The following is a 12929-nucleotide window of genomic DNA, read 5'->3' as shown; positions in this document are numbered from 1 at the left end:
ACCCGGGTCCTGAACCAGGGGACATGTATCAATGCAAAAAAAGTTTTAAAAACAAATCTTTTTTCAGGAGCAGTGATTTTAATAATGCTTAAAGTGAAACAATAAAAGTGAAATATTCCTTTAAATTTCGTACCTGGGGGGGGGGGGTTGTATAGTATGCCTGTGAAGTAGCGCTTGTTTCCCATGCTTAGAACTGTCCCTGCACAAAATGTCGCAGCTATAGTGAATTGTTGGCTCCCAGCAATACAGAGAAAAGTCATTGATAAAAAAAATGCATGGGGGTCCCCCCAAATTCAATTACCAGGCCCTTCAGGTCTGGTATAGCTATTAAGGGGAACTTCATCCCAATTTTTTTTATGACTTGGGGTTCCCCCCAAATACCCATACCAGACCCTTCAGGTCTGGTATGGATTTTAAGGGGAACTTCACCCCGAATAAAAAAAAATGGTGTGGAGTTCCCCCCAAAAATCCATACCAGACCCTTTATCCAAGCGCGCAACCTGGCAGGCCACAGGAAAAGAGGGGGGGGGAGAAAGAGCGCCCCCCTCCTAAAAAAAATTTTTAACGCGCCCCGTCCCGACAAGCTCGTGCGCAGAAGCAAACGCATGCGTGAGCAGCGCCCGCATATGAAAACGGTGTTCAAACCACACAAGTGAGGTATCACCGTGATCGTTAAAGGGAGAGCAATAATTCTAGACCTCCTCTGTAACTCAAAAGATGCAACCTATAGAATGTTTGCAGACATCTCATTGTTGGATCCTGGACCTGGATGAAGAGGAGATCATCTCATCGCTGGACCCCGGAGAGGAGATCACCCATCGCAGGATACCGACAGTGTTGGAGCGGAGACCGAGAGTGGATTACCACCACTAGAATCTTTTTTTTATTAAATTTTTTTATTTTGAATAAAGGATATTCCCAACGTTGTCTGTGTTTTTTTGTGAAATGGTAGGGTTTCAATGTACCCCATTACCAATTCACATGAGGGGCGGGATATGGGGGTCCCCTTTGTTAAAGGGGTTTTCCAGATTCCGATAAGCCCCCCGCCCACAGACCCCCACAACCACCGGGCAAGGGTTGTGGGGATGAGGCTTTGTCCCCATCAACATGGGGACATGGTGCTTTGAGGGGTCATAGACCCCCAAAGCATCCTCCCCATGTTGAGGGCATGTGGCCTGGTACGGTTCAGGAGGGGGGCGCTCTCTTGTCCCCCCTCTTTTCCTGCGGCCTGCCAGGTTGCGTGCTCGGATAAAGGGTCTGGTATGGATTTTTGGGGGGAACCTCGCGTAATTTTTTTTTTTTTATTTGGGGTGGAGTTCCCCCTTAATATCTATACCAGACCTGAAGGGCCTGGGAATTGAATTTGGGGGGACCTCCCACGCATTTTTTTTTTTTATCAATAACTCTCAATGCCTTTTCTCTGTATTGCCGGGAGCCGACATTTCATTATAGCCGCGAGTGGTTTTAAATTCCTTTTGTTCCTTCAGAAATTACACTCAGTTCTAAGCACAGGAAACAAGTGTTGCTTTATAGGCATACTTTACACACCCCTAGGTACGAAATTTAAAGGAATATTTCACTTTCATTGTTTCACTTAAACCACTTATCCCTCGGACCATATTGCTGGTCAAAGACCAGAGGACTTGCGATTTGGCACTGCGTCGCTTTAACTGACAATTCCGCGGTTGTGCGATGTGGCTCCCAAACAAAATTGGCATCCTTTTTTCCCCACAAATAGAGCTTTCTTTTGGTGGTATTTGATCACTTCTGCGGTTTTTAGTTTTTGCGCTATAAACAAAAATAGAGCGACAATTTTGAAAAAAAAATATATTTTTAACTTTTTGCTATAATAAATATCCCCCAAAAATATATATAAACAGTTTTTTTTTCCTCAGTTTAGGCCGATACGTATTCTTCTACATATGTTTCGTAAACAAAAATCACAATAAGCGTTTATTGATTGGTTTGCGCAAAAGTTATAGCGTTTACAAAATAGGGGGTATTTTTATGGCATTTTTATAGCGACCATTGCTATAAAAATGCATTGGATTACTATAAAAATGCCACTGGCAGTGAAGGGGTTAACACTAGGGGGCAGGGAAGGGGATAAGTATGTTCCCTGGGTGTGTTGTAACTGTAGGGGGCAAGGCCTCACTAGGGGAAATGACTGAATCTTCTGTTCATACATTGTATGAACAGAAAATCCGCATTTCTCTCCCTGACAGGACCGGGAGCTGTGTGTTTACACACACAGCTCCCGGTCTCCGCTCTGTAACGAGTGATCGCTTGTGCCCGGCGGCGATGTTGCCTGCCGGGCACGCGCACGGGAGTTGGGGGCGAGAGCCGATTTATAGCTACAGGGCTCTCGCGCAGGGGAGCCGACCTGCCGCCATAAAATGACGGCGGCTGTTCGGCAAGTAGTTAAGCATTATTAACCCTTTCACGCCGAGCGTACGCATATATGCGTCCTCGGCTTTCAGGGGTTGTACCGGGATGATGCCTGCAGCCGCAGGCATCATCCCGGTACCGTTGTTTAGAGCGGGCGATCGGCTTTCCAAACATAACAACCGATGCGGCTAAAAGCCGCTCGGTTGTTATGCCGGAGGAGCGGGAGGGGACATCCCCCCCCTCCCGCCGCCTCTCGCCGCTCTGACCGGGCCTCCCGTCCCACCGGGAGACCCGATCCACGATCCGGCGCCTCCAGCGTCTCGGCGCGCTCTGAAACAAAGCCGTAAACGGCTTTGATTCAGTCTCCGCATTGAAACCACGGAAGCGGCGTCATGACGTCACTTCCGGGTTTCTCGGCTGCCAATGGCGCCGGATTTAAAAAAGTACACAGTATTCAGAATCGCCGTTTTCGGCGATCTGAATACTTTGAAGTGCAAAGGAGGGCTCGGAGGTCTTTTAGACCCCGATCCCTCCATAAAGAGTACCTGTCACGACCTATTGCTGTCACAAGGGATGTTTACATTCCTTGTGACAGCAATAAAAGTGATCAAAATGTAAAAAAAAAAAAAAAAAAAATGTAATATTAGAAAAAATAAATAAATAAATAAGAAAACAAAAAAAAAATTTTTTAAAGCGCCCCCCTCCCCGCGAGCTTGCGCAGCAAAGAAAGCGCATACGGAAGTCGCGCCCGCATATGAAAACGGTGTTCAAATAACACATGTGAGGTATCGCCGCGATCGTAAGAGCGAGAGCAATAATTATAGCACTAGGCCTACTCTGTAACTCTAACCTGGTAACCGTAAAAAAAGTTTAAAGCGTCGCCTATGGAGATTTTTAGTTACCGTAGTTTGTCGCCATTCCACGAGTGCGTGCAATTATAAAGCGTGTCATGCTTGGTATCTATTTACTCGGCATAACATCATCTTTCACATTATGCAAAAAAATTGGGCTAATTTTACTTTTTCATTTTTTTAAAATTCATGAAAGTAAATTTTTCCCAAAAAGTTGTGTTTAAAACACCGCCGCACAAATACCGTATGACATAAAATATTGCAACAATCGCCATTTTATTCTCTAGATTCTCTGCTAAAAATATATATATAATGTTTGGGGGTTCTAAGTAATTTTCTAGCCAAAAATATGGATTTTAACTTGTAAACACCAAATGTCATACATAGGCATAGGCATGAAAGGGTTAAAATCACTGCTCCCAAAATTTTTTTGCCATTGATACATGTTCCCTGGGGCAGGACCCAGGTCCCCAAACACTTTTTATGAAAATAAGTTGCATATAAGCCTTTAAAATTAGCACTTTAGATTTCTCCCGTAGACTTTTACAGGGTGTTCTGCGGCTTTTCGAATTTGCCGCGAACCCCCCCAAATTGTTCTCTGTTCGGCCAACAGGCAATGTTCGAGTCGAACATGAGTTTGACTCGAACTCGAAGCTCATCCCTAATTCATTGCACCGAACGAATTATTAAATCTGCAAGCGCTGGTCAGATTTAAAGCACCGCAAGAAAGACTAGATGGACTCCATCCATCGCATCATAAAAAAAGTAAGCCAGATTAATAACTAAAATCATTATGTAAATGTTGAAATTAGCTGTCTGTATATTTGCTTTATACAAGTAGGTCTTCATAGACATAATGTTTTCTCTAATCTAGGTATGAATATTTTGTGGAATTGTGAAAATAGTGCGCTTATCTGATACAATAATAAAAAGCAGCAAACTCAAAATGTTATACAAACATAAATATCATAGGCAAAAGGTGGAGTTGCGCTAAAATAGCGCAACTCCACCTTTTGCCTATGAATATTTTGTGTAAAGTTGAAGTTATTTTAAAGCAGATATGAACTCTATGAACTATACTTGTTTTTTATTTTGGATTACCCTTTTTTGGTGTAATCATTTTTAGTGTATTTTCTTCTTTCAACAGGAAAATAGAATAGACAAAATCACCAGACAAGCCACCAGAGGGGACAAAGGGAGGCTTCCCTTGGCTGGGCCCCAACAGGGGAGACAACTGGTCCATCTTCCCCCCCAAAATCGGAAGTGACAACTTCAAACACACTCATTTAGCCACCAACAGGTGTGTTTCTAGGTGGGACAAAGGCCATGGGCTTAGGGCGTAATTTAAGGGGTAAAGAACACTTTATGTTTGCTGCGTGGCTCAGCAGTGCCCATTAACCACTTAAGGACCTTGCCTGTTTTTCAGATTTGGTGTTTACAAGATTAAAACTGTTTTTTTGTGCTAGAAAATTACTTAAAACCCCCAAACATTATATATTTTTTTCTAACACCCTAGAGAATAAAATGGCGCTCATTGCAGTACTTTTTGTCACACCGTATTTGCGCAGCGGTCTTACAAGCACACTTTTTTGAGAAAAAAATCACTTTTTTGAATAAAAAAATAAGACAACAGTAAAGTTAGCCCATTTTTTTTTATATTGTGAAAGATAATGTTACGCCGAGTAAAATTATACCCAACATGTCACGCCCGCCCGCTCGTGGAATGACATCAAACTTTTACCCTTAAAAATCTCCATAGGCAACGTTTTTAAAAATTCTATAGGTTGTATCTTTTGAGTTACAGAGGAGGTTTAGGGCTAGAATTATTGCTCTTGCTCTAACGATCGCGGTGATACCTCGCTTGTGTGGTTTGAACACCGTTTTCATATGCAGGCGCTCAGTGGCGGCCCGTCCATAGGGACGCCTGGGCGCCGCCTTCCCCCCTCCTCTCCTGTAGTCACCAAAAAAAAAAACGGGCCCTTTAAGAATTTTTATTTGGCTTAAAATGTAATTTTACATTTTACTTTCAATAAATTTTTATTTTTCCAAGAATAGAGTACAATTACAGTATGACCAAAGGCCGTGTCTACAACATCAAAATATTCAACAAATAAGGCAAAATGTCAGCAACAAGGCCTCAACCGACTTCATATTGCCCGATTGTAGGCTGATTAAAGGAAATATACGAGCTTGCTAACAGGGGAAGGGGAGGAAAAAAAATGAATATAGTGGTCACTCGCTCAGGGGAGTCCTACCTGTCCCGGGCACCCCTAATGGGATCATTCTGTGCCCCGGCCAGGCCCCCCCCCAATCAACCCCCTCCAATAAAATCATTTGTTAGAAAATTAGTGGGTTTGAATTTGACTTCAGTGCACTTCTAGCTCGTACTTAAGAATTCAATTAGGCCTATAGTGTTGCAAAATTGTTTTTATAAAAAACCGAATATAAAACATTACCCTTAAGTCATACAACTATCTTAAAAGGATAAGAGGTAGGAAAGAGAAAGAGAAGTGGGGGGAAGAGAAAAAGAAAGGGAAGGGAGCATGTGCCTAACTAGAGCTGGAGGATGCAGGTTGCACAGGGTGTACCCCAGTAGCTAGAGATAAACCACAGTGGGACGCCCATGGTTCCCATACAGCTTCAAATGTTTGTTTCGTGTTAGATAGGATGCTGGCCAGCTTTTCCTGCATCATGATCCACGAAATCTTGCGGTTTACCGCTTTAATGGAAACCCTGGGTTGTTTCCAAGCCCTAGCGATGGTAATTTTAGCCCTGAGGAGCATAAATCGGATCAGCTTCTGATTGGGCTTGGATATACCCGGAATCCGAGCGTTTGGGAGAGCAACAGATGCTGACCTGGGGACCGAGCATTCAGTGACTGTGTAGATGAGGTTAAAAATCTTCTTCCAGACTGGTCTAATTCTGGGACATTCCCACCAGACATGCACCATCGAACCCAGGAGTTGGCATCCTCTAAAACAACTGGGATCTGATAATGGGTAGATGGCCGCAAGTCTGGCGGGAGTCATGTACCACCTCATGAGAACTTTTAAGTTTGCTTATATCAAGGAAGTATTTAAGATACCCTGAAATGAATCAAAGCAAGCCGCTTGCCAGGTCTCCAGGTCCCATTCAAGTTGGAGGTCGGCCTCCCATGCCATCATGTAGGAAGACTTCTCGGTCGGGCGAGTGAGGGAAGAGTAGATGACAGATATCCCTCCCCTTTGTCCCATGGCCTGCCCGCACCAGAGCTTGTTGTCAAGGAAGCATGAATCAGACGTACAAAACAGATAAATGAATAAGAAGATTTTATTGGAAACCAAACAGCAAGGTCAAAGTCCAAACTGACGGTCGGAACAGCCAGAAGAGTAGTCCAACGGTGCCAGGGTCGATAGCCAGGGATGGGAGTCAGCCAAGCGGGAGTCTGTAACCAGAGACGGGGTGAAACGAAGCCGGGAATCAGGAACCAGAAGGAACATCCGTAGCCGGGTCGGTGTCCAGGAGCAGGCAGCACGAACACAGAAGGGGTGTCAGACAAAAGGCCCAAGCGAGGAAATGCTGCAGCTGCCGTCATATATATATGCTGAGCAGCCAGCTCTTCCCAGTGGGAAGGAGGAGCCGCAGGGTGTGGCAGGTTACAAGAACCCCATGAAGCAAGATGGCTGCTAGCACAGGTCAGTGATGAGAAGCCTGCAAAGAGGTAAGACCATGACAGTACCTCCCCCTCAAGGGCCCCTCCTCCGCGTCGCAAAATACGGCTTCTGGGGAAAGCGCGCGTGGAAGGCTCAGAGGAGAACAGGAGCATGGACATCTGCGGAAGGAACCCAGGAACGCTCCTCAGGACCATACCCACGCCAGTGGACCAAGAACTGCAACCGGCCACAGACCAAGCGTGAGTCCAGGATATCGCTCACCTCGTATTCTTCATGATTGCCGCATAGGCAACCGGGTTCACCCTGCGGAGCACACGGAAGGGACCAACAAAGCGAGGAGCCAGCTTGGGAGTGGGCACTCGGAGGTTGAGATTGCGAGTGGACAACCATACATGATCTCCGACCTGGTAGGAAGGAGCAGGCAACCGTCTGCGATCAGCCTGGAGCTTCTGGCGCTGCGCAGAGACCCTGAGGGACCTCTGGATCTGTACCCATGAAGCACGTAGGGCAGAACGGTGGTTCTCCACAGCCGGAACATCTTGGGGAGAGAATGACTCCGGCAATACCGCAGGTTGGAACCCATAATTGGCCATGAAGGGATACATCCCAGAGGAAGAGTTAACCGCTGTGTTCCTGGCAAACTCAGCCCATGGCAGAAGGTCAACCCAATTGTCCTGATGATCGGAGACATGGCAACGAAGAAATTGCTCCAGGGCTTGATTGGATCGCTCTGCGGCCCCATTGGACTGAGGGTGGTAAGCCGAAGAGAAGGAGAGTCGAATACCCAACTGAGAGCAAAAGGCACGCCAGAACCTGGACACAAACTGACTCCCTCGATCCGAAACTATCTCTTTAGGCAAACCATGCAACCGGAAGACCTCCCTGGCGAAAACCGTGGCCAACTCCTGTGCAGTGGGTAACTTCTTGAATGGAACACAGTGGCACATTTCAGAGAACCGATCCACAATCATGAGAATGACCATATGGCCTCGGGACACAGGAAGGTCCACAATGAAGTCCATCCCCAGGTGTGACCATGGGCGCTCCCCATTGGTAATGGGTTGTAGAAGTCCCAACGGAAGATGCCGAGGGGATTTATTCTGGGCACAAACAGAGCATGCCGCTACATATGCGGCAATGTCGGACCGTAGAGAAGGCCACCAGAACAAGCGTGAGACAGCCCAGGACAGTTGATTCTTTCAAGGATGCCCCGCTGTCTTGGAGTTATGGTAGGTTCGCAACAGCCGGGTGCGCAACTCCTCAGGCACGAAGCACCTACCATTGGGTCTCCCATAGGAAGCACCAGATTGAGCCACCAGAATCTGCTCTCCAAGGGGAGAGGTCAAGCTAGTGCGGATGGCGGCCAGGATCTGATTTGGAGGTATGACCGAAGTTGGTATCGAATCCTCTTTGGACAGCTCGGAGTATTGACGTGATAAGGGATTCGCCCTGACGTTCTTGGAACCGGGTAAGTAGGAGACCACGTAATTAAAGCGTGACAGAAACAGAGCCCATCTAGCCTGTCAATCTCTTGGCCTCCGAAAGGTACGTCAGATTCTTGTGGTCCGTCAGGATGAGAACCGGAACCACAGAACCCTGTAGCAAGTGCCTCCATTCTTTGAGAGCCTGCACGATAGCTAACAGCTCTCTGTCACCAATCTGGTAGTTGCATTCCGCGGGAGACAGTTTCCTGGAGTCAAACCCACAGGGAAGCAGAGGTCCCTCTGGTGTCCAACGCTGAGACAGAAGGGCGCCTACTCCCGTCTCAGACGCATCCACCTCAAGGACGAAGGGCAACCCAGGATTGGGATGAGACAGTATTGGAGCCGAAACAAAGGCTGATTTCAGAGCCTCAAAAGCCACGATGGCCTCGGCCGGCCAATCATGGGAATTACTGCCCTTCCTGGTCAGATCCGTGAGAGGCTTGGCCAGCATGGAGAAGTCCCTGATGAACTTCCGATAATAATTGGCGAAGCCCAAAAAGCGCTGCAGGGAACGAAGACCAGTGGGCTGTGGCCACTGTAGGACTGCCGAAACCTTCTCAGGGTCCATGGAGAACCCCTCCGCGGAAATGATGTAACCTAAGAAGGTTACCTGGGACCGGTGAAATTCGCATTTCTCAAGCTTACAGAAAAGCTTGTTCTCTCGTAACCGTTGCAACACTCGCTTGACGTCCAGAATGTGGACCTCCATGGATTCAGAATATACCAAGATGTTGTCCAAGTAGACCACTACACACTGCTGCAACAGGTCACGAAAAACATCATTGATAAACTCCTGAAAGACTGCGGGCGCATTGCACAACCCAAAGGGCATAACCAGGGATTCGTAATGACCGGTCCTGGTGTTGAACGCGGTCATCCACTCATCACCCTCCCTGATCCTTACAAGGTTATACGCAGCCCTCAGGTCGAGTTTGGTAAAGACCGTTGCCCCCTTGAGACGGTCGAACAACTCGGAAATCAACGGAATCGGGTATGCATTCTTAATCGTGATGCGATTCAGGCCCCTATAGTCGATGCAAGGCCTCAATTCTCTGCCCTTCTTCTTTACAAAGAAAAATCCAGCCCCGCTGGGGAAGAGTATTTGCGAATGTGCCCCCGGGAAAGCGCCTCCCTCACGTACTCCTCCATGGCTTCATTCTCAGCAACCGACAGTGGATATACCCTGCCACGAGGAGGAATGGCACCAGGCTGTAAATCTATGGCACAATCGTATGGGTGGTGCGGAGGCAGGGCACCAGCGCGCACCTTATCGAATACATCCAGATACTCCCTGTATTCAGAGGGCAACACGGAGTCTGAGGAGACACACAACACCTTGACGGGCCCATGGATGCAACTAGCCCCACACTGTGGGGACCACGAGAGGATCTCAGCTGATCTCCAATCGAAAGTCGGATTATGCCTCTGGAGCCAGGGGTACCCCAAGACCACCGAGTAGTGAGGAGATGAAATGACCTGAAGACAGACCGACTCCCTGTGAGCGGCCCCAATGGCTATCTCCACTGGAAGGGTCTCATGAGTCACCTGCGACGGCTGAAGGGGTCTGCCGTCAATCGCCTCAAGAACCAGCGGAGAAACTCGAGCCTGCAGAGGAATGGAGTTTTCGGCAGCACCAGAATCCACCAACGCCTGGGCCGTCACCAAGCCCCCGGCCCAGGAGATGTCACGTACCTGGTACAGAGCAGAGCCTGGCGTGCAGGGAATGGCAACTCTTGCTCCTCTGACTCCGGAACCCCTGGTAGAGCAGACAGGGAGCGCTAGAGTTCAGAGTCGCACAAGCGCCAGGAAGGTGCCGTGCAGGTCTGCGGTGGTCTCCTGAAGACTCCACAGATGCTGTGCAGGAACTGCAGAGATGCTGGAGGTAAGACAGCAGACAACAGGAGCTTGGTGCAGATGGCTGGAACAGGCAGCAGGTGGGAGGTGTGCTGTAGTACAGATGCTGGCAGAGTCAGGCAGGCCGGGTCAAACACAGGCGGGCGGATCAGGTACAGGGGGAAGCCAAAGCAGAGTCGTAGTTCAAGCCGGATCAGTAACAGGCGGGCAGCAGACCGTTTGGAAGGAGGAGGCAGAAGCGAAGTCAGACAAGCCAAGGGTCAGGGCAGGCGGAGAACAGCAGGGTCAATGGTAAGCCAAGGTCACAGGAAACAGGAGCCAATCAGGTAACAGGTATCAGGTAGGGTAAACAGGAACGCTGTTGACTGAGCAGCAGGGGGCTATGGGGAGAGCCCCATTAAATAGCCTAAGTGGCGCCAAAATGGCGTCAGCACGTGCCCGCGCGCGCCGCTATTGCGCGTGCCCGCGCGCGCCGCTATTGCGCGCACCCGTGCGCGCCGACGTGCCGCGAACGCGCGCTCCCGTGCGTGCTAATGCGCTATTGCCGCTATTGCGCGCCGGTGCGCGATTAGCGCCACCTAGTGGTCTACCAAGTCCATGACATTGCCCCCCTCCAATGGGCAGCCTCCGGATGCCCAACTGAGACATCTTGAGTGGATGAGCGTTCTTGAAGGACCGAATCAAGCTCTTAGCGTGGATGTTACGTTCAGGTTCCCAGGAGTTTTCCTCAGGGCCATAGCCCTTCCATTTCACCAGGAACTGAACCTGATTGCGCCTTTTTCTGCAGTCAAGGATAGACTCAATCTCGAATTCCTCCTCACCGTTAACCAAGACCGGTTCGGGTGGATCAGTGCTTCGCCCAGGAAAGGGGTTGGTGACGTCAGGCTTCAGGAGGGTGACATGAAAGACCGGATGGATGCGGAAAGACTCTGGTAATTCGAGTTCATAGGCCACACTGTTGATCTTCCTTCTGATTGGAAATGGCCCCATAAACTTAGGCCCCAGTTTCTTAGACGGACAGGCAAGTCTCAAGTTCACAGTAGACAACCATACCAGATCCCCAGGTTCCAGGTTGAGTTCTCCTCTTCGCCTTTTATCAAATACCTCCTTATTATGCTCCTGAGTCTTTGCCATAGTTTCCTGGAGAAGCCTGTTGTTAGCGCTGAAGAAGTCTAATGTCTCTTGGACGGCGGGCACCGTACATTCCGGGACACGATTAGACAAAAATAGCGGGTGGTAGCCGTAATTCGCAAAGAAAGGGGATTGTTTGGTAGCAGAGTGAATTGAATTATTATATGCGAATTCAGCCAGTGGAAGTAGAGAGACCCAATCTTCCTGGGAGAACGAAGAGAAACAGCGTAGGTATTGTTCTAAAGTTTGGTTTGTCCTCTCAGTTTGGCCATTTGATTGTGGGTGATAAGCAGATGAGAACGACAGCTCAATCTTGAGGGACTCGCAGAGCGCTCTCCAGAACCTGGAAGTAAACTGTACTCCACGATCTGACACGATATTTGCGGGGATGCCGTGTAACCGCACAATTTCCTTAATGAAGATTTTAGCAGTTTCGGGAGCAGAAGGTGTACCCCTCATGGGCAGAAAGTGTGCCATCTTGGATAGTCTGTCCACTGTCACAAAAATGGTGGTGAAACCCTCAGAAGGAGGGAGCTCAACAATAAAATCCATGGAGATCATTCTCCATGGTCTCTCTGGTACGGGCAAAGGCTTCAACAGTCCCCAGGCTCTGGATTTGCTCCCTTTACTTCGGATGCACGTGGTGCACGACTCCACATAACTCTTACAGTCTTTCATAAGCTGGGGCCACCAAAACGTGCGCTGCAAGAGTTCCGAGGTCTTCTGTACCCCAAAATGGCCAGCCAGCTCATGGTCATGACAGAGACTCAGGACACTGACCCGTAAGTCTTCCGGCACAAAAATCCTGTCCTCATGCCACAACAAGCCATCTCTGAGTTGCAAATTTGTATCCGAAGAGGAGGCCATTCCTGCAGAGGCCTGTTTGATCCGTGACAATAGGTCATCCTGAAGCAACAGAAAATTTCCCGAAGATAAGATAGTGTCCGGAGGAGCAGGGTTTTCAGAATCGCAGTACATCCGGGAAAGAGCATCGGACTTGGTATTCTTCGACCCTGGCCTGTACGTTATATGGAAAGTGAACCTGGTAAAAAAAAGCGCCCATCTGGCTTGACGTGGTCTTAGTCTCTTGGCTACTCTCAGGTATTCTAAGTTCTTGTGATCTGTATAGATCAAAATTGGGTGCGCTGCACCTTCCAATAAGTACCGCCACTCCTCCAGCGCTGCCTTGATCGCTAAAAGTTCTCGGTCACCCACATCATAGTTCCGTTCCGCGTCAGATAGTTTGCGGGAAAAAAAAGCAACCGGGTGGAGAAGGGCCTTTGGCCCCTGTCTTTGGGAAAGCACCGCCCCGACTGCCGTCTCCGAAGCATCCACCTCCAAGATATAGGGCAGGCTGGCATCTGGGTGTCTAAGGACCGGTGCAGACGTAAACAGTTTCTTCAACGCCTCAAAAGCTCCTTGGGCTTCAGGGGACCAACGGAACCGGACAGTTTGTTTGGTTAGGCCAGTTATGGGGGCGATGATGTTGGAAAACCCCCTAATGAACTTTCTGTAGAAATTGGCAAACCCGATAAAGCGTTGGATGCCCTTTTTATCTGTGGGCGCAG

This window comes from Rana temporaria, chromosome 6 (genome assembly GCF_905171775.1).
Source record: "Rana temporaria chromosome 6, aRanTem1.1, whole genome shotgun sequence".
Lineage (NCBI taxonomy): Eukaryota > Metazoa > Chordata > Amphibia > Anura > Ranidae > Rana > Rana temporaria.
The sequence above is the reverse complement of the archived record's forward strand: the minus strand, read 5'-3'. Positions refer to the sequence as shown.